Here is a 20,940-nt window from a genome sequence, read left to right as displayed (position 1 = left end):
GGCAGGGGGAGGGGGCTACAAGCAGTGTCAGGTGCTCGGACCCTATGGGGCTGGGGCCAGATCAGAACCCAAGATGGCCAGGGAGCTGGAGGCGGCAGATATCGCATTCACAGCCCTGGCAGTACCAGGCACGTTCCCCACGGGCACCAGCCCCTTTCCCCTGTGCCTCGCCCCTGCCTAGGAGCTGAGCCCCATGGTGAGGGGCAATTTTCCCCGCTGGCATGGGCTGTGCCCCACCAGACTCAGCTCCACTAACGGCCCTGGGCGGGGAGCGGTGTGCAGTCGCTGCAGACCCCCACTCTGGACGGGAGCCCGTGGGGCGAGCCGGCCGGTCCCTCAGGGCTCAATCACTGTCAGGTCAGCAGTGACGAATCTCTGCCACGCGGCGTGCCCCGTCTGTGCTGCAGAATGGCTCGCTGGGCCTGATCCTCCCCGTGGCAAAGCCCCGTTACCGCCCTCGCCCCAGCTGGGTGAGCTCTGCAGCGATGCTCTCTGTGCGCCACCCCCCATCCCCACCCCATAGCGACGCTCGGACACGGCCCCTTCCTGCTGTGCAGGCTGGACACCAGCATCTCTGTAGAGTGGAGCCGGCTCAGCCCCCTGCCCCCAGAGCTGGGCTGTGCCCTTGGCCCCTGCCCTGGGGACGTACAGGTGTGTTTGGGACCTGCAGTGGCACAGGGTGGCAGGCGTCTCCTTGCCCCTGCACCAGGCCTGTGGGTGGCTCCACCCCGCTGGGAGTGGGGCAGGGAGGGGGCAGAGCTGGGGTGGCTGTTAGCACACCCAGCCTTTTCCCAGCCCTTATCCGCGCCCGTCCTGACCCCTCCGGTTCTGCTCCTTACCCTGCATTTCCCTGAATCAACGCAGACCCTGCCCCAGCTGTGTAAACCGGGGCAGGCCGGGCCTCAGCTCCGCAGGCCCCCTCCTTCCCCCTGGCTTTGCCTGGGTCAGCCTCCTCCCTCACAGGTCAGAAGGAGGCAGCTCCAGCAGGGTCCAGCCCCCTTTTCCCACAGCTCCAGGCCATCCTGGCCCCTGGGACCTTCCCAGCAAGGACCAATGCAGGGCAGTGAAACCCGGAGCCTCTGAGGTGCCACCCAATTGCTCCTCTGTCCCCGCTGCTGGGCTCGGACGGGGGATAAGGAGCCGGGGGGCCCTGTGCATTACTGAGGCTTGTCGGTAACATGAGCATGCTCGGCTGGAGCCGTAAGAGCCAGAATGTGCCGCGCCCCCTTAGCATCGCTTGCCTGAACTCGGCTCTCCTCCGAGCAACGGGGCGTCTGTGCTAGCGAGGGACCAGCGCCTTCAGCCTGGGGGAGCCCGCCCGCCCCTGGGCACCCAGTGTCCATCAGCACTCGGAGGGGGGTCCGTGGGTGTCAGCCCAGCCCTGCCCTAGCACAGCTGGGGTGTGAGCCGTGCCGGCGCCAGGGAAACGGCACCTGGGGTGGCTGCTCTGCAGGCCGGATCTTTGGATGCTTTTATGACCCCCCCTGCCCCTCCCCCCATCTTCACCACCTGACTCCATCCCAGCATCTGTTCACTGCGGGGCTCGAAGGGAGAAGAGGGTCTTGGGCCGGAGGAACCTGCTGCTCCTCCTCCATCGCCTTCCTCAGCTCTGAGCTCCCTTCCTCCCCGCCACCATCTCCTGCATGGGCACCGCTGCCGTCACCCCCTGTGTGATCGTCCCCCTTTACAGCACCTTGATCTGGCTCCGGCCTGGGCTATCCCGCTTCCTTCGCTGGGTGGCTCCAGTCTCTGCTCTCCAGGGTTCAGCCTGGGCGGGCGGCAGAGAGAAGCCAGCCTAGCGAGGGACGGACGGATGGACAGGATCCCACGCCCGGCTCCCTGTTCCTTTCAGTATTGTCGTCAGCCCCCAGTCTCCAAACTACCTCCCGGGCCCTGTCTTGCTCCCTTCCCTGCTCCCTTTGCCTGCCCAGCTGGTCTCGGTCCTTTCATCCCACCACACCCTCCTGGTGCGAGACCCTTCTCCTCCGCAGCTCCTCGCCGTGCTCCAGCTGACAGCTGCTCTCATCCCCTCTCTCCTCTCAGCACGGGGAGGGCTTTCCCTGAGCAAGCCGAGCCATCGCTGGGATTCAGCGAAGGGGCAGGGTGCTGCAGCCGGGGCTCCCAAGCCACATATCTGAGTGCTCCCGGCTAGTCCCAGTTCAAAGCAGGTGAAACAATAATAAAAAGAGAGAGAAGGGAATTAATCAGGGCACGAGACAAGGATCAAATCCCCACCCCCCAGGCTGCAGCCTCCTCCCCCCGGGATGTGTGTGTGCGTGCGTGCGAGCACGGTGTGTGTCTTTGTCACTTGTCTTTGCACTTGGGCCCCTTATCAAGCCCCTCCCAGGGATGGCAGCTGGTTACGTTTGATTCAAGGAGTCCCCAGGCCTAGAGCCCCACTGGCCGAGCTGGGCTGAGAGCTGAGTTTGTTCTGCCATAAACTGAGACATCCGTATAACCGCCCCCCCCCCCCCCCCCCCGTCCCGCCCCACACGCTGCCCCTGTGCTCTCTCCCCAGCTATGCAGGGTCAGGCCTTGGCCTGCTGTCGGGGGATTTCCCAGGGGGTGACTGTGCCAGGAGCACACTTCCCTCTAGGGCTGGGTGGGAGGCTCCACCCTTCAGGTGAGCTACAGAAGGAAGCTTGTGAGGGTTAGGGATCCCCTGGGTCTGTCTGGAGGAGGAGAGGGGCTTTCCCAGGAGCCCTGGCCAGAGCCAGCTCAGGTAACTGCGTTCCGCCTCCCTCCCCTTTGCTGTTTAAATTGGGTCTAGCCGGGCATTTTACTCTTCTGTATGAGGGGAGATTAATAAGACTGGGACAGTTCAGCTTGGAAAAGAGACGGCTAAGGGGGGATACGATAGGGGTCTATAAAATCATGACTGGTGTGGAGACGGTAAATAAGGAAGGGTTGTTTACTCCTCATAACACAAGAACTAGGGGTCACCAAATGAAATGAATAGGCAGCAGGTTTAAAACAAACAAAAGGAAGTATTTCTTCACACAGTTAGGGTGACCAGATGTCCCGATTTTATAGGGACAGTCCTGATATTCGGGGCTTTGTCTTATATAGGTGCCTATTGCCCTCACCCTCTGTCCTGATTCTTCACACTTGGTGTCTGGTCACCCTGCGCACAATGCACAGTCAACCTGTGGAACTCCTTGGCAGAAGATATTGTGAAGGCCAAGACCATAACGGGGTTCAAAAAAGAACTAGAGAAGTTCATGGAGGATAGGTCCATCAATGACTATTAGCCAGGAGGTGCAGGGATGGTGTCCCTAGCCTCTGTTTGCCAGGAGCTGGGAATGGGCGACAGGGGATGGATCACTTGATGATTTCCTGTTCTGTTCATTCCCTCTGGGGCACCTGGCATTGGCCATGGTCGGCAGACAGGACACTGGTCTTGGTGGACCTTTGATCTGACCCAGTGTGGTCGTTCCTATGTTCTGCTCGCTGTCCTGCAGCGTTTCTGGGAGCTGCTACACAACTGCTGCAGCCAACCCAGAGACAGCTGCTTCCCAGCAACGGGCGAGCGCATTCCCCTGCCTATCTTGGGACTCCAGGATTCCTTATCCCTCTGGTGACTGTCATTAATGATGGTCATTGGGTGCATCTGACGGCGGCTCCCCTTCCAAGGTGCGATCACATTGCCACAGCGCGGAGGCGAGGGTGCTGGAGGAGCACCAGGCCCCGTGGTTTAAAACGCCCACGCAGGGACAGGATGCGCCGGGGAACGTGGCCGAGGGTGGACAAGCACTGGATTCGCTCGCACCTGGAGAGTCAGATCTCCGTTTCACCCAGGGCCCCTCTCGCCAGCGGCCTGCTCCGGGTGCTGGCGTGCGAAGGGAGGGCCGCGTGCTCGTGGATCGGACGAGGTGCGTTTGGCATTCTCTGTGGGCTGGTAGAAATGACGGCGCGAGGGTCGACGTTTTTGCAGAGGGCTCAGTGCCCCCAGCGGGGGCCCAGTTCAGGAGGGTGGGTGGCCGGTTCTCGGGGGAACGTGGCAAACCTGCCCCTTAGGTGCCTAAATGGGGGGCTCCCTGGAAAACTGGGCCTAGCGTGCAGGGCCACGCTGGGGATCCGGCCCTGCCAAGGCTTTGACGCCCACTTGGCAGCGGGGTAAGGCGGCCGGCGGCGCGGGGAATGGGGTCGCTCTGCACCAGGGGGCAAGGTTAGGAGGCTTTTCTCCAGTCCCAAGGGGGATCAAAGTCTTGGTTCCACCCAGCTCACCCGTGCCAGCTCCCAGCCCTGCTCTTCCTTATCGCGCCCAGCCTGGGAGGCGAAGCCGCCGGTCCCATATTCGGAGGCGCTGGGGCTGTGCGCCAAGGCCCTTGGGAAACGCAGTCCCGCTTCCTTGCCCAAGAGGCTCTGGAGAGGCAACTTTGGGGGGCCCCTGGACTACCGCTCCCAGCAGGCCCTGCGGCCCCTCCCCCCCACCTGCTGTAGGAGCGGCTCGGTAACAGATCAATGGGGGGGGGGGGGAATGTGTAAGTTTCATTTGCTTCCTAGTTAAATGCAGCTCGGAGCCGCCGGCCGGCCCGCGACACAGTGAGTCCGACCCAGCCCCCCGCGAGCCCCGCTGCAGCCCCCGCGAGCCCCCGCGAGCCCCCCACGAACCCCCCACAAACCCCCCACGAACTCCCCGCAGCCCCCGCAGCCCCCCGCGAGCCCCGCTGCAGCCCCCGCGAGCCCCCACGAACTCCCCGCAGCCCCCGCAGCCCCCCGCGAGCCCCGCTGCAGCCCCCGCGAGCCCCCACGAACTCCCCGCAGCCCCCGCGAGCCCCCCACGAACCCCCCACAAACCTCCCACGATCCCGCTGCAGCCCCCGCGAGCCCCCACGAACTCCCCGCAGCCCCCGCAGCCCCCCGCGAGCCCTGCTGCAGCCCCCACGAACCCCCCACGAACTCCCCGCAGCCCCCCGCGAGCCCCCCACGAACTCCATGCAGCCCCCACGAGCCCCGCTGCAGCCCCCGCGAGCCCCCCACGAACTCCCCGCAGCCCCCGCGAGCCCCCACGAACTCCCCGCAGTCCCCGCGAGCCCCCCACGAACTCCATGCAGCCCCCGCGAGCCCCGCTGCAGCCCCCGCGAGCCCTCACGAACTCCCCGCAGCCCCCGCGAGCCCCCCACGAGCCCCGCTGCAGCCCCCGCGAGCCCCCCACGAACTCCCCGCAGCCCCCCGCGAGCCCTGCTGCAGCCCCCGGGCGCTGGGCACTGGGACCGGTCTCCCTGGCTGCCCTGGTCCCGGACTCGGAGAAGCGGGGTCTGGGCTGCCCAGGGGACCCCTCGCTGGCCCGGCGATTGCCGGCGGGGGGTCCCGGGGCTCTCCCCCGGAGCCGGGTCCCGGCCGGCGGCGCATTACTGGGGGGATTTCACGGGGTTTGGCGCTTCGCTGGCGCCGGGACGCGGGCTGTGCCGGGGATGCAGCTTTGGCCGGGCTCCGCCTGAGCCGCGCCGCCGCATTCCCGGCTGGGCGCCCGGGTCCCTTGGCTTGAAACCTCCCTGCGACCGGCCCAGCGCGCAGGAGCGATCCTGGGACGCGCCGCAGAGTTGCGGGATCTGAGCTCCGAGGCCTTTGGGGGGCTGCTGATGCGGGGTCTTGCCTGGTCCCTGAGTGCGTAGGGGGGAGGGCAGCCCCGGGCCCTCCAGACAAGGCTCAGGAGGAGAAGCTGTGGCCAAAGGGGCTGGTGTGACCCTAGGGGAGCAGTGAGCCAGGCAGGGAGGGGATGCCGCACCCGGATCCTGCACCCAGTGCTGGCGCTCCCAAGGGTGCTGACCAAGTGGAGCGGGTGGACAAAGGAGACTCAGGGATTCCAGGGCTGAAGGAAATGTTCAGTGGCCCAGAACCAACCCGATGGGTGACTCGCTCTGGCATATGGTGTAAATACCATCCTGGGCAGAAAATCCCAGCTACCAACGGGCTTTGTAATCCAGAACAAGGCAGAACAAGAACCGGCGGCTGGAAGGTGAAGTCAGACAAAGCTCGTGTTTTTAGAGAGGCCACAGGAGGTCTGGCAAATAGCCTGGGTCCCACAGGCCCATGTTCGGAGCAGGGCGGGTGACTGAGCACTGGAACAAGGTCCCCAGGGCAGTGGTGGGTTCCCCATCTCCTGGGGGCTGCAGGTCCTGCCTGGCGCCTTTCTGGACAATGCTTTAGCCAGACACAAGTGACTGGGCCCAGTGCCGGGGGAACTGGCTGAAGTTTGATGGCCTGTGATGTGCAGGCCAGACTAGCTGATCTAATGGTCCCTCCTGGCCGTATACTCTGTGAATCTACAAAAACCCGACATGCCCCGGCACTGGGCTAGGCTGACATCATGTTGTCCCCTTGTCGATGGCATCTTGGCTGTGATCAGTCCTCAGCGTGTCACCAGCCTCGTCCTACCTGCCTCTCTCATCCCAATGCAGGTCCACGCCTGAGCAGAGGACAGAGGAACCAGGAAGGTAGAGGTTGACAATCAGCCCTTTCGAGGCCATTGGAAGAGCAGGTGGAAAGGTCTGGGCTTTTCTGTTGAAAAGTAGTTTTGTTGCAATCAAAATGTTTTGCAAAAACCGTTCAATGGGGGGGAGAGGGGGGGGAATCAGAAATGAAACAAAACGAAAGTTTTTGTTTCGTCTCTAATTAATATTTTTGCTCTGTTTCTGTTCCTGATGTTCAGATATTTGTCCCCCTCCCCCTTTCTCTCTCTTTGTACCTTTTTTCCACTGGGAAAAAGGAAAAATAGGTGAGGAAGGGGCTTTTCAACTGCCCCAGGCATCTGAAATCGGAACCAAACCAAAAATCACCAGGCGAGATGAAAACTTTTGTTTTGTTTCAATTTTGGGGGGTTAAACCCCAGAAAATTTAGTTGAAACATTTTTAATAAAAACAAATGGGTGTGAATGTTTTTTGCAGGAGGAATTGTTGATCTGTGCAGCCGCTCTCAGGGGTAGGCAGGGAGCGGCGTGTGGCCAGGGACAGTCTGGGCATTGGGATCCCGGAGCCTTGCCTCAGTGTCTCCGGTCAAATTTGCAGTGATCCAGGGCCAAACCTTGGAAGCCGAGCACTTGGCTTCTCCGTCAGTGCTCCAGCCCACAGCGTAGGGGTGAGGGTTGTGTTATATTTACCATGGGCCGCTCTGCGCAGGCATGGGGAGGGGCGGGGGGCCCTGACCCCTGGCTCAGGTGGGTCAGAGGAGCAGGAGGGATGGGACATGATGTCCATCAGGGGACTCAGGGAGTGTGGCGAGAAACCAGTGCTGAGAAAAGCTTGGGGTCTGGGCTTCTCTGCCCCCGGGTACAGCCCTGCTATGGTTAGTGAGTGTTCGCTGTGCTTGTTCGTTGCCCAGACACGCAGCAGGGATGCCGACACCAGGGCTGCCCTGCCCACGGCGGGCTTGACTCGTCCCTGCCCATGCAAATGCCCCAGCTCCGGCTGCTTTGGTTTCACCCACTTTACTGCCCCATGAGCTGCTGCAGGAAGTAGATTTCCTGGCTGGTTCCAAAAATATCCCCTTTGGCCTGGTGCCTCCCAGCTGTGCCGGGGGGAAGATGGGAGGTGATGGCGGGGCCTGCCCCGCGTGCCGTTCTGTACAAGGCCTGTGCGGTGCTCTGGGGGGTACACTGGTGGTCACCCCTCTGCCATGTCTCTCAGCGGCTGCTGAATGAGCTTGGGAGGGGTGGGAGGGGGCGGGTTAGTGGCCCAGGCTCCAGGGACCAGTCCCAGCAGGGTTCACCCTCCCCTCATGGATAAGGAGATGAGAGTCTCTTAGACGAGCCTTTACCGCTCCTGGCCCTGCTTGGCCTGCACGTTCGGGCCCCCCGGGTCTATTGCTCCCCCCTCCCTGCACCGGCGCTGGGGCAGGGCGCGGTGTCATGTGACTCCACGTCGAGGCCTCGGGTTCTCCGCACGGGGCAGGTGGCCGTGCCGGGAGCTGAGCCTGCAGCTTGCCCTGGGCCTGCGATTCCCCCGGCGAGCCAGGTCCACTGGTGTCCGGGCCGAGGCTCTGGATGGGCGTCTCTAGTAACGGCCCTGGAGGGAGGAGCAGCCCCGGGCCCAGTGTCCCCCTGGAGCTCAAGGGGGAGCATCTCAGTGCCGTCCCCCAGCTGAGCAGGGCCGGATGAGAGTCCCCAGGGACCCCTCCCGCTGGTGCTGCCCCTTCACCAGCTAGAGAGGGTCCCTGGTGAGCCTCTTCCTGGCACCTGGGCGGCTCTCCAGCCCCTGTGCACCAATCAGCAGCTGTCCTGGCCCCATCAGCCCTGCCCTGGGCTCCCGGGAGACGTGCTTCTCCTTGGCGCGTGGAGCCGGCTGCAGCCTGCCAGGACCTGCCGCTCGCGGCCCCACCCAGGCTCCAGCCACCTGTACAGTCACCAGGAGTGAGGCAGCGTCTGGCTTGGGGGCCGGGCGAGCCGGGGCCTGCCATCTCCTCACTCTGCTCTGCTCCTGTCCTGGTCCCTCTCAGCAATGCCCACTGCTCCCGGGCACCTGTGCACCTGCCGCCCACCGTCTCCTCACCCTGCTCTGCTCCTGTCCTGGTCCCTCTCAGCAATGCCTACTGCTCCCGGGCACCTGTGCGCCCGCCGCCCACCGTCTCCTCACCCTGCTCTGCTCCTGTCCTGGTCCCGCTCAGCAATGCCCACTGCTCCCGGCCACCTGTGTGCCCGCCGCCTGCCGTCTCCTCACCCTGCTCTGCTCCTGTCCTGGTCCCGCTCAGCAATGCCCACTGCTCCCGGCCACCTGTGCGCCCGCCGTCTGCCATCTCCTCACCCTGCTCTGCTCCTGTCCTGGTCCCTCTCAGCAATGCCCACTGCTCCCGGCTACCTGTGTGCCCGCTGTCTGCCATCTCCTCACCCTGCTCTGCTCCTGTCCTGGTCCCTCTCAGCAATGCTCACTGCTCCCGGCTACCTGTGTGCCCGCTGTCTGCCATCTCCTCACCCTGCTCTGCTCCTGTCCTGGTCCCTCTCAGCAATGCCCACTGCTCCCGGCTACCTGTGTGCCCGCTGTCTGCCATCTCCTCACCCTGCTCTGCTCCTGTCCTGGTCCCTCTCAGCAATGCTCACTGCTCCCGGCTACCTGTGTGCCCGCTGTCTGCCATCTCCTCACCCTGCTCTGCTCCTGTCCTGGTCCCGCTCAGCAATGCCCACTGCTCCCGGCCACCTGTGTGCCCGCCATCTGCCACCCACCGCCTCCTCACCCTGCTCTGCTCCTGTCCTCGTCCCTCTCAGCAATGCTCACTGCTCCCGGCCACCTGTGCGCCCGCCGCCTGCCGCCCTTCCCCAATTCCCAGAGCCGGTGGCTCCCAGCGAGCCCCGCCCGGCCCCCGGATCTCCTGCCCAGACCCCTCCTGACACCACCAGATGGGGGTTGCTGCAAGCTGGCTGCCCCCCGGCCCACTCCCAGGGCAAGCCTCGTGCTCCAGCAGCAGCTGTGGGGAATAAATAGTCCAGCAGGCGCATTCCGAAACGGCAGCCGGCACGGAGCCCGTGGCCTCCCGGTGACACCCCCGACTGCTGGGGCCTTCCGAGGGGGCCCAGGCTGTCACGGCCCCTCCTAGCACTGCCGTTCCCAGACCAGCAGGGGCAGCTGGGAGGCGTTAGGGTCAGACATGCCCCCCAGGCTCTGTCTGCCTGCTCCATCCTGCTGGACACGTGCCATAGTCTGGGGCTCCTGGCCTGTCCCCCCCTGGGGACCCGTCTCTAGCCTGGTGCCACCTGGGACTCACACACCACTTTACATGGAGCCTCACAATCCCCAGCCGGTCGGGCAGCACCACGGCCTCATTTGACAGTCAACAGGTAGAGGGAATGGGACTTGGCCAAGGTCATACAGTGAGTCAGTGTCGTCTGGGAGTAGAACCCAGGAGTCCGGGCTCCCAACCCCCCTGCTCTGATTACCAGACCCCACTCCCGAAGTGACGATAGAACCCAGGAGTCCTGACGCCCAGCCCCCCCTGCTCTAACCATTAGACACCACTCCCCTCTCACACCCATGGATAGAACCCAGGAGTCCCCGGCCGGCTGCTGTAACCTCTGTGCAAACAGGTATCCCAGTAAAGGGGACCCCTCTCCACAGGCCTCTGCGCTCAGCCAGCGTTCCCTCCTCCCCAGCCTGCTCTGTGTGTGTTCGTTCTGGGCGTGGTTGGCTCTGAGCCGGCGAGTCACGCGGGCTGGCAAAGACAATGCCCATGGGCGGGCTGCTTGACAGGCTGGGTAGCAGGGGGCTAGGCCGGCACCTGGAGGAGAGAGGGCAGGGCTGGAAGTGGACTGTGGTACAGAGAGGACTGTACAAGAGACCCAGGTTCAATCCCCGAGGCCGGAATATTGTGGCAGCTCAGTGCCCAGGGCAGGGAGCCCCCCGTGATCCTGCAGTACCCCCTGTGGTGGCTCTAGACACGCCCCGTGCAGATCTCCGTGGCCCAGGCTTGTGCCATGCCGGGCCTGGGGGGAGGGATGGAAGCAGCAGAGGTGCCCTGCTTGGCCCCGGATGCCCTGGGAGCCCCTGTGGGTGGCACCCCCCGTGCCGAGGCGGCTGAGGGCTCGGAGCTTGGTTTGAGCTGCTGTCAGAGCAGGGTCCTGTTCTCAGGCTGCCTTCATTTGTCTGCAGGAGCCAGGCCAAGGCGCTGACTCACGAACCCGCTTCCCCTCCAGATCTGGCCGGCCGGGGAGCCAGGACAGTGCCGCCAGTGGGATCCCGGAGCCACCGGCCTCTGAACCGCACGGTCTGTCTCCACGGGAAACCGGGGAGGGAAGGCGGCTTCCGGGCTCACCCTGGGAGAGAGAAAGGGATCCGGGGGGGCAGGTAGACACCCCACCCCTGCAGCGTTTCCTTTCTCCTGGGGGCCTGAGCCTGGTGCAGCACTGGGATCCCCTGGGGGCCGGGCCAGAGCGTTAGCCCTGCCCTCCAAGCGGGCACTGTCTGAGCCTGCACCCACCCCGTGCCCCTCAAGCTGCCCCCATGGCCCTGTGCCGGGGAAGTAGGAGGCTCCCGCCTAGCTCTGCAGCGGGCGGGCGGCACTCTGTGCACAGCATCCCGCCGGCCCCCGGCCAACATCCCCCCTAGCCATTGGGCCCCGATAACACTGGACTGGCTGGAGCAGACGGCACAAAGGCTCCGGGGTGGGAGTGGACCCAGCGAGGGCTGGGAGGGTGGGTGCCCTGGAGGCAGCGAGGCCAAGAGGAGCCCACCTTGGGAGGCAGTTTGCCCAGCTGCCAAGCCCAGGCCCAGGGCAGTTGTCTCAGAGCCATTGGACGTGCCCCAGAGCCCGTCTAGTCCACCCAGGCCCTGGGCAGGGTCGTGCTCCGGTTCCCAGCTCCCCGGCTGGGCTCCTGTCCCGTCCCTCGCTGCCCCTCAGCATCGGGACGTTCTTCCTCAGGAGCCCCGGGGACCCAGCTAGCAACCGCAGCCTGGAGCAGGCAGGAGCCGGGAGCCCCAGTCCCACTGCTCAGACTCCCCGCTCTGGTGCCTGAGCCATCCCGCCAGCAGAGCCCGGACGTGTAATCGCGTGGGCTGGGATCTGAGGGGTCGGACAGAGAGCCGAGTCAGGGTTTGCTGGCGTCAGAAATCGCCCTGTCCCGAGAACCCCACCCCAGTGCCCCAGCCCCTGGACCCGAAGCCAAGTATCGGGCCGGCTTCCCGGGCCAGGGGCTGAGCTGAAATGGGGGGAGCTCAGGCGGCTCCGGGAGCCTCTCTGCGGGTTGCTCAGGGTGCGTGCCGGGTCCCCGGGCGCTCGCTGGCCCACAGGTTGCCAACCCGCCAGGGATGTCCTAGTGCCCCGGGAAGGGAAGATGAAGCCGGGAGGGGAGCTGAGGTCAGGGCAGCTCTGCCAGGAGGAGCCAGCCCGGTTCCCATCACTCAGTCACAAGGCGCAGGGGGAAGTGGCGGGTGGTTTATTACGCGGCAGTCGTGGGCTTGGCAAACGGGCGGGCGGACGTGCCACGGGAGGAAACGCTTTATACCCAGGGAGCTGCTCCTGCCTGGAACCCACGGTGCTCGGGGCGTGGACAGATCCCACAGGCGTCGCCTTGGAGGAGTTCGCTCTGTGGTGTCAGCAGGTGCAGGGCGGGGGGGGTGTGTCTAGGAATAGCTCCCACCCCTCCCCCACTAGCCCCAGCTATCGGGGATCCCGAAGCAGCTCGAGCCCACAGGGCTCCCAGAAGGACGGACGCGTCTCCCGGACAGGCCCAGGAATCGCCCTGCCCCCCATTTGGCTGGGAGTTTCCCAGGGGGCTCCCACCCACGGACCCCACTCCCAGCCCGGGAAACCAAGGCACGAGAAGGGAAGAAGCTTTTTCAGTGGCACACAGTGCAGCTGGAAATGGAACCCAGGAGTCCTGGCCGCCAAGGTGCCCCCCTCCCTCACTAGCCCCTGCTCCCCTCCCAGTAGCGTGATTAGAACCCAGGAGTCCTGCCTCCCACCCTGCCTTGCTCTAACCATTAGGCTTCTGGGCAGGATTTCTGAATAGGGGCTGAGGGGAGGACGGCCCGACACTGAAATTAGCAGCCCCCCTTTGCCCTCCTGCGTTCCCCTGGCTCCTTGCCAAGGGCGGGGGGGCTCCTCCCCTGAGTCGCTGCTCAGGCCATGTGGGCGCTGGGAAGGCAGCCGGCTCTGTGTGACAGGGCCCTGATTCCCCGGGGACGGGGGGACGCCCCCATCCCGACAGGTCCTGCGCTGGGGGCCAGAAGCGGGTGAAGCTGCAGCAGGGCCTTGGGAAGGGCCCTGGCCCCTGTGTGTGGAGGGGGCGTGGTGCAGGGCTGGGGGGCAGGCTCCGTGCCTGGGAGGCTGAGCGGTTTTACTGCCCGTCCCGTGGTCCCTTTCTGGCCACAGACAGTGCGTTGGGGGAGCCGCCCTTGGCCCTGCGTGTCTCCCCGCGTGATGTGGCAGGGAAAGTGCAGCCGGCTGGACTTTGCCCCTGCCAGGGCGGGGCCTGGCTGTTCACAGCCGTCCTGCCCGTGGGATGCAGGAAAGAGTCGGCGTTTCTTCAGGCAGTCAGGTCTAGTGGGTAGAGCAAGAGGGAGCCTGGAGTCGGGGCTCCTGGGTTCTGTTCCCAGCTCTGGGAGAGAAGCAGCATCCGGGGGTAGGAACGGGGGTGGGGGAGCCAGGCCTTCTGGGTTCTAGTCCCAGTTCTACCGCTGTCTGGCTGGGGGACTGCCCCTCGCTGCCTCAGTTTCCCTGTGTGTAAATCAGGGCTCTCCTGGGAGAGGGCTGCCTGAGGGCAGCACACGGGGCCTCCCAGGGGATCTGGCCCCCTCGGGGCATTTCAGAGCCTGAGTGGGGAAGGCCAGACCGGGCTCGACCGGACAAATGACGCCGGGGAGAAACACAAAACTGCAGCTGCATATCCCAGGCTCCTTCCGGTCCCTGCAGAACCAACGCCCCTGCCCTGCCCACCAGAGCGAGACAAACCCCAGGTCATGCAGCGTCCTGGGCAGGGGGTTTGGAGCCTGGCAGCCCTGCACCGCTGCCCCTTTGGTCCCAGAGCCCAGCAGGGCCCATCAGACACCTTGTTGTGCCCAGGACGCTCCTGATGTGCACTGGGGTGGTGGGAGGAGAATGGGTCCCCTTAACACTGTGCGGGCCGAGGGGCTGGCTCTGCCAGCAGGGTCGGGTGCAGGCAGCCCAGGCTGGGATCCTGGGTTAGCAACAGCCTCCCGCCCCGCACAGGGTGCAGCAGTGTTCGAACCGGGGTCCTTCGGCACCACTGGAGCTAAAGGGGCCAGCTCCATTATCTGGGCAGCAGTAGTAGGCTGTTACCCTCTGTGCTGAACAACCCATGGGGTGGAAACAAGATGTGTTTTACAAAGGAGCTGGGCTCTGTCCTTACTCGAGTTTGACACGGTGTCTCTCCAGATCTATGTGCCTGTGACAGGAGAATCAGGCCCTGTCTCTCAGGATCCCGAGCAGGGGTTTACCAGGCTTCTGATTAAATTAAGAGACTTGAATGCAAATTGAAATTCACCCCCCACCCCCCTGACTGCTCCCCTCCCAACACCCCCCTTGAATGGGGTTTGTGTTTGGAGTCAGATATTCTCAGCTCCAGCCGGCTCCCGGCAGCAGGATCCCAATGACCCCCCCGCCCCACCTTCCCAGAGTTAAATAATAACCCAGGGCAGCAGGCAAAGCACGTCCTGCCCGAGCCCTGGGCCCTGCGTTCCTGGCTCCGTTGCTAGGCTCTGGGCTGAGGGAGTTTAACAATTTGAATAACCGTGAGGGTTAATTTAACCCCTTTGGGGCCTCCTAGGCAGCTGTATGGCTGCACATGGCCTCCCGAGATCCTGTTGAATGACGAGACGGGCTTTCAGATGAGCCTTTAGGTGTGGTGTGAGTCCAGGACCTGTTATCCTGGCTCCTGGCCCCAGGCTGTGCCTCAGTTTCCCTGTCTGTATCCTGGGGATAATGAGGTGGGTCCATCCCTGCGGGGATGAGTTTGTCGATGGAAAGTGCTGGATAAGCAATAAAAGATCCTGCAGCATCTTGGTGTGTCCCCTCCCCGTGCAGTGTGTCCCTACGACCTGGCACATGGGGTCGCAGCGCTGCTCAGGTGTGACCTGGCCAGAAAGTAGTCAGGTGAGGTCCAGGTGCCCCCCCCTCCCCCCGGCTCCGCAGCCCATGTGGGGTGGCAGGGCGCCTTGGAGACATCCACCCTCCAGGAGGTGATGGGGTGAAAAAACACCAACGGTTATTGTGATGAACAAGAATGGGAACAATCGCACGGGGATCAGAAATGAGAGGTGTCTGCAGAGCTGCGACCTCCCGTGGAGTGTGGGGGGAGAGCGTAGGGCTGGGCTAGCAGGGGGCTGCGGGTCGGGAGTGAGGGGCACCGGCAGGGCTGGGGGGAGGCGAAGGTGGGCTAGCAGGGGGCTGCAGGTCGGGAGTGAGGGGCACCGGCAGGGCTGGGGGGAGGCGAAGGTGGGCTAGCAGGGGGCTGCTGGTCGGGAGTGAGGGGCACCGGCAGGGCTGGGGGGAGGCGAAGGTGGGCTAGCAGGGGGCTGCGGGTCGGGAGTGAGGGGCACCGGCAGGGCTGTGGGGAGGCGAAGATGGGCTAGCAGGGGGCTGCGGGTCGGGAGTGAGGGGCACCAGCAGAGCTGGGGGGAGGCGAAGGTGGGCTAGCAGGGGCTGCCGGTCGGGAGTGAGGGGCACCGGCAGGGCTGTGGGGAGGCGAAGATGGGCTAGCAGGGGGCTGCGGGTCGGGAGTGAGGGGCACCAGCAGAGCTGGGGGGAGGCGAAGGTGGGCTAGCAGGGGCTGCCGGTCGGGAGTGAGGGGCACCGGCAGGGCTGGGGGGAGCCCAGACTGGGTAGCGGGGGGCTGCAGGCTGGGGGTTACCAAGGCGACACACCGCCGCACCCTGGTATCTAACTGGGCTCTGACCTGCTCTGCCCCCCGCCCTGAGCCTGGAGCCCCCGGCGCCCTCTGGTGGCCAATCCATCTCATCACTGCTGCTCTAACTGCCATGGGGGGCATCCCCCCCCCAGCACCATCTCCCCTCACCTCCAGATGAAACCGTCTGGGATCCCCCCGGGCTGCCCCACACTCAGCCTCCACCAGCCCCAGTGGGACCCTTGGGCCAGGTGTCCCGGGCGGGAAGGCAGCTGTGCCCAGAGCCGGGCTGTGAGAGGGGGCGTCACTTCTGGGGCACGCCCCGCTTGTGGGTGTCCAGCCGTGGCCCGGTGCTGCCCGTGTGGGCACAGGGGGATGCCAGGGCTGTGGGAGCAACACAGAGACACGTGTGTCCAGAGCATGTGGCCAGGACGCGGGTTGCACTTCCTGTCCCCCATGGCTCCCCTAACGCCCAGCTCTTTCTCCCTAGGTGTGGAACAGAGCCGGGACCTTGGGACTGGCCCAGTCCCCGTCGCAGCTTCCTGACGCAGGGGGTGGTGCCGCGCTCCCCACATGGCAGCTGGGTGCCCCCCGTAACGCCAGTCAAACTGGACGCCTCGGGCCTACGTGAGCCACCCTCAGGCCAGAGCCCGCCCGCCCGCCACTCCCACCCCAGCTGGGACTCCCTGCACCATGCCGGCCAGGGGCCGAAGGGATCGGCTGTGGGCAGATACCATGATGCCACCACCATCACCGGTGGGTCCAGCTGGGGGCACTGGGGTAACCACCCTGGGGGGAGCCGGGCTGGCCTATCGGGGCGCTGAGCGGGGGTGGGTCCGAGGGCTGCAGGGTTCACAGCAGGGGATGGAGGGGCTGGGACCCCACCCTCCAGGGCACTGGAGCTCCTGCCTGGGGGATCCCATCCAGCGCGCCGCACGGGAAGGACCCGAGCGCCACCGGCCAGCCCCTGCTGCCAGCACAGGCCCACCAGCCTGTCAGGGAGATGGGCGCCCAGGGGCAGGTGACCCGAGAGCGTGCCCAGGGCCTGGCCAGGCTGCTGTCCTGCAACCCTCTCCCCACTTCTCCTTGGAGATTTTCTCCTCTGCCGGGGCTGTGGCCAGCAGGTGGCGGCAGGACCTTTCCCATGGAGACATGGGAGAGCGGCAGGGCTGTGACGGAACGTGGGGACCCGGGAGCCTCGGTGCCCTGCCTCCAGGGGCCGCTTGTCCTGTGCGCCCACAGCCAAAGAAAGACGAGAGCCAGATGGACTCAGGGCAGCCGGGCAATCGCGGGGACACCAGCTCCAATCTGCCCCAAGGACGGGGGACTGGCTGGCTCGGGGGCAGGGCGGGGGGGCGTCTGTCCCCACTACGGGTCGCTGGCGCCGGTCCCGCCCCGGGCAGGACTTGGAAGTTGTTGCCCTCAGCTGGTCAGAGGCCCCCTGTGAACTGAGCCAGCGACTGAGAAGCAACACCTGAAATCCCCGAGTGACACCGACACTGACGCGGTGGGAACCAGCCCGCGAGGGGGGACCCGAGCGCAGAGACGCCTGTGGAAGGGTCTGGTGGTTCCCGAACGCGGGCGGTTGTGCTCTGCGCCCTGGGGCCTGACCGGGGCCTCTGGCTGCTGCCGGAATATAAATGGTTAATCAGTGACCTGGGCTCTGCTCCCTGAGGGGTCAACGACTCTCTGTGCAGCCCCCGCTAGCCCAGCCTGGGTACCCCCCGCAGCCCTGCCGGTGCCCCTCACTCCCGACCCGCAGCCCCGCTTGCCCAGCCCCGGGTACCCCGCGCAGCCCTGCCAGTGCCCCTCACTCCCGACCCGCAGCCCCTGCTAGCCCAGCCCCGGGTACCCCCCACAGCCCTGCCAGTGCCCCTCACTCCCGACCCACAGCCCCCCTGCTAGCCGAGCCCGGGTACCTCCCGCAGATCTGCCGGTGCCCCTCACTCCCGACCCGCAGCCCCTGCTATCTGAGCCCCGGGTACCCCCCGCAGCCCTGCCGGTGTCCCTCACTCCCGACCCGTAGCCCCCTGTTATCTGAGCCCCGGGTACCTCCCGCAGCCCTGCCAGTGCCCCTCACTCCCGACCTACAGCCCCCGGTTGCCCAGCTCTGGGCTCCCCCCAAGCCCTGAGACCCTCCCACCCCACAGATCTGCCAATGCTTCCCAATCCCGACCCACATCGCCTGCTAGCCCAGTCCTGGGCTCCTTGCGCCCCACAGCCCTGCCAGTGCCCCTCAACCCGCCCCACCCCACGGCTGTCCCTCCTTCTAGCCCAGTCCTCCCAGCCAGCTCCACCCTCTCCCCGCCTCACTGACCCCGTTCCTCTCCCCCCAGACCTGTGTAGCTGTGGCAACGTCCCCGAGGTGGAGATCATCAGCCTGCTGGGGGAGCAGCTGCCCCACTACACGCTGCGGGCCGACACGCTCTTCGGGTACGAACACGACGACTGGCTGCACACGCCCCTGCTGCCCCCCGAGGCGCCCACCCCCCTGACGCCCCAGCAGATTGAGGAGACCCTGAAGTACTTCCGTGAGTGCCGTGGGGCGCCCCTGGGGGCCAGCGAGGGGACGTGGGGGGAGCTGGGTACTGGGGGTCCCATTGGGGGGGCAGGGGCTAGGGGCGCTGAACCAGGGCAGGGAGCAGGGCTGGGGGGCTGGCGGGTGCCCTCTCCCGGGCCAGCCCCACAGGACTATGGGCAGCTTCCCCCCATGCCCAGGACACAAGAGCAGTGCGGGAGCTAATTGCCTGGGAGCAGTGGGGGGATTTCCAGGCCCAGAATATCTTAGTGCTGCAGCCTCCGTCCTCGCTCAGGGACCCCCACACTGCGGGTTGGGATCGGGGGGCTGCTGAGAGGCTGAGGGGGGGGGTTACAATGAGGGGGCTCCTGGGGAGGGGACAGCGAGGATGGTTAGGAGCCTCTGAGGTGCACCCCCACTCCCTCTGCCCCCCGTTAGGTAGGGGCTGGTGGCCTTTCCCTCCAGGCTCAGGCCTCTCCACGGGACCCAAGCCACTACCAGCTGGTGCCAAACGTGTCTTGCCCCCCATGGGGCGCCTGGCTGGTGTGCGGGCCCCACACCCTGCACCCACTCCAGTTCCATTCGGGGCACAGGTCAAGGCCCTGGGGCCGAGGTTCGGGGTGTGGTTCCCCACTCAGTGTCACCTCCCTGTGGGCTGAGCCGGTAAGAGCTGTGTTCCCCCCCCCCCCAGAGCCCCCATTCTCAGGGGGATGACTTGTGACCTTTGACCCCTTGGGATTGGTGAAGCTGGGGGGCCAGGTGGCTCCCCCTCCTGGGGGCTTTGGGGTCAGAGGTTCCGTATGGGGCACAGACAGGATTAGCTCTGATTCGTTTGTGATTATTGTCCACATGTTGCGAGAGCAGAAGGGGAGGGGGCAGATTAGAGCTGGGGGGGGCTGACAGGGAGGGAGTTACGGGGGGGGCAGAGACTGTAGATGGGAGGGGGGAGGAGGTCTAGGTGGGGGGTGAGGAGAGAGTATAAATGGACCACTGGGAACTTAGCCAAGTTTGCTCAGTCCCACCAGGCCATCTCCGGTAAGGGACCTTGGGCAGATGGGACACCCCAGAGCAAGGGGCATGGCTGCCCGTGCGGTCAGTCCATGTGCGGGAGGCAGCGGGGGGGGGGGGAAGGGTGCTGGCTTCTCTCCTTGATCCCGCGACCTGGCCCATTAAGCTGCCAGTGGAACGAGCCCCGTGTAATCTGATTGTGGGACCTAACTGGGGAGCAAATCCCTGAGTCGGGGATTAGGCCGAGGCTGCGTCTCCTGCCCGGCCGCAAGGAGTCTCAGCCCAGCTCCCCCGGCCACGGGCGCAAACCCGCTGGGCGCCTGGCTCCGGGTCTGCCCTGGGTGGGGAGGGGGGGTCTGGCTGCTTGGTCTGTGCCCAGGGGGGAGACTCGCTCGTGGAAAAGGGCTTCACGGACACGCGCTGAGCCCAGCCAAGTCGTGAGGGTCTAGTGGTTAGAGCAAAGCGGCTGTGAGCCAGGATGCCTGGATGCTAGTCCTGGCTGGGGGAGGGGAGCGGGGGCTAGGGGTGGGCTAGAAGCCATAGGTTCCCTCCATGGCCAAGTCACTTTGCTAGGTTGCCTTGTGCCTTGGTTTCTCTTTGGTTCTTGGGGTGGCAGGACTCTGGGGCGAAGGGCAGGAAGCCATCCAGCCTCGGTGCTGAGTGGGTTCCTAGGGCCGGTTTCCCTGACCTGAGACAGTGAGAGGGAATGCAGAGGGGTGGGGGGTCTGTGGGACCGGCTCTGGGACGGGAGCTGGCCCATTGTGGGATTTGCTTGTGTCTGCCCATGCCCCATTGGACCCGTCCCGTTGTGCTTGCATCCCCTGCTCGTGAAGGTTCCCCCCATGCACCTCGTCCATTATTAAAGCACCGGCATCAATTATTCAAGTCTTCCCCTGTTTGGGCCTCCATGCTATCTTCACCCAACTGTGCTTATGGCAGAGCTCCCAAGGGAGCCAGCCCGGTTCCAGCTGCCAGCCAGCCAGGGGATGGAGGGCACCGTGGGCACAGACAGAGAGCGGCCTGGGTCCTGCATATGGGACTCTCCGGGCCAGCTCGAGAAGCCCCTACGGGGCTCACAAGTCCCCAGCTCTGAGGGTGCGGCGAGCAGATGGGCTGGGCAGGGTTCCCGACCTCCGGGCCAGGTGACAGCACCTCCCTCAGCACCAAGGAGTGTCTCAGAACGAAGGAAATTCCCACCCAACAAGCTTGGTTCCCCCTGAGCTGGGGCTGGGAGCCGAGGGCTCGTTTGTAGCGTCGCTGCTCTGGGACCGGAGCTCGGGAGCCAGGCCCGGATTCAAAACGTTGCAGCTGAGAAGAACCCGAGTGGTGGGAAATCTGGGACTTGTCTGGGCTGGGTCACAGGACCCCCCCCCCGACTCCCATTGCCGCTTGGCATGGACCTCCCCTGCTGCCCCCAGCCTACCACCCACGATGGACTAGAGAGCTCCCCACCCACCTCCCTTCGTGGGGAGAGACCCCCATGCTCCAAGTACAGGCCCCAGATCCCCCCAGCACCTCCCACCCTCACAGGCTTCCCCGTCCCTCCTTTATGCTGCAGGTCTGGGCTCCGCTCCCGGTGTGCAGCCGCCATGGCAGGCGGGCTGTGAATCAGCCCCAAGCGCCCCGGTTCATTAGCTGCGTACGTGGCAGGGATGGGGACGCTGCTTTCATGCAGCTCCAGGCGGCGAGGGGGAGCGGGGGACAGGAGCGGGGTGCGGGGCAGCAGGATGGTCAGTCCCACAGGGCCCTGCGTCCCCCTTTCCGACACCAGCCGTCAGAGTCTGTCTGTGTCAGGGCCCCGACCTGCACAGGGACCCACCTGCAGGGTCTGGCCCGGGATTTCCCCCTCCTCTCACCACGGGGCGGACGGGGGGGTCTGGGCTCAGCAGACACCCCTCAGCACTGGGGAACGATCCAGGAAGCAGGGTCCCCACTCCCGAGCCCCTGGTCCCTCCTATGGGCCAGAAGAGGGGTCGTGTCAGGGTCAGATTTTCAATCCGCGGAGCCCTCCAAGCTGGGACCTTTCGCCCCCTGGCCTTGGGGAGGGCAGCCCCCCCCCCGTGCCCGGCTCCCAGGAGACGCCTGTGGCTGCACTGGCCTCCAGGGGCTGGCTCTGCAGCAGGG

General features: G+C 65.3%; 1 long non-coding RNA gene across 1 annotated transcript; it reads left to right on the top strand.

The window, feature by feature from the left end:
* Positions 1–4,489: 4,489 nt before the first annotated feature.
* Positions 4,490–15,869, top strand: LOC128829212 (uncharacterized). The gene is made up of 4 exons (XR_008443301.1): positions 4,490–4,545; positions 6,405–6,492; positions 10,579–10,693; positions 15,781–15,869. It is a non-coding gene; the product is annotated as an uncharacterized LOC128829212 (long non-coding RNA).
* The last annotated feature ends 5,071 nt before the right edge of the window (positions 15,870–20,940 follow it).

The sequence above is a fragment of the Malaclemys terrapin genome, chromosome 25 (genome assembly GCF_027887155.1).
Source record: "Malaclemys terrapin pileata isolate rMalTer1 chromosome 25, rMalTer1.hap1, whole genome shotgun sequence".
NCBI classification, from domain to species: Eukaryota; Metazoa; Chordata; order Testudines; family Emydidae; genus Malaclemys; species Malaclemys terrapin.
This window is presented reverse-complemented; position numbering and strand designations above follow the sequence as displayed.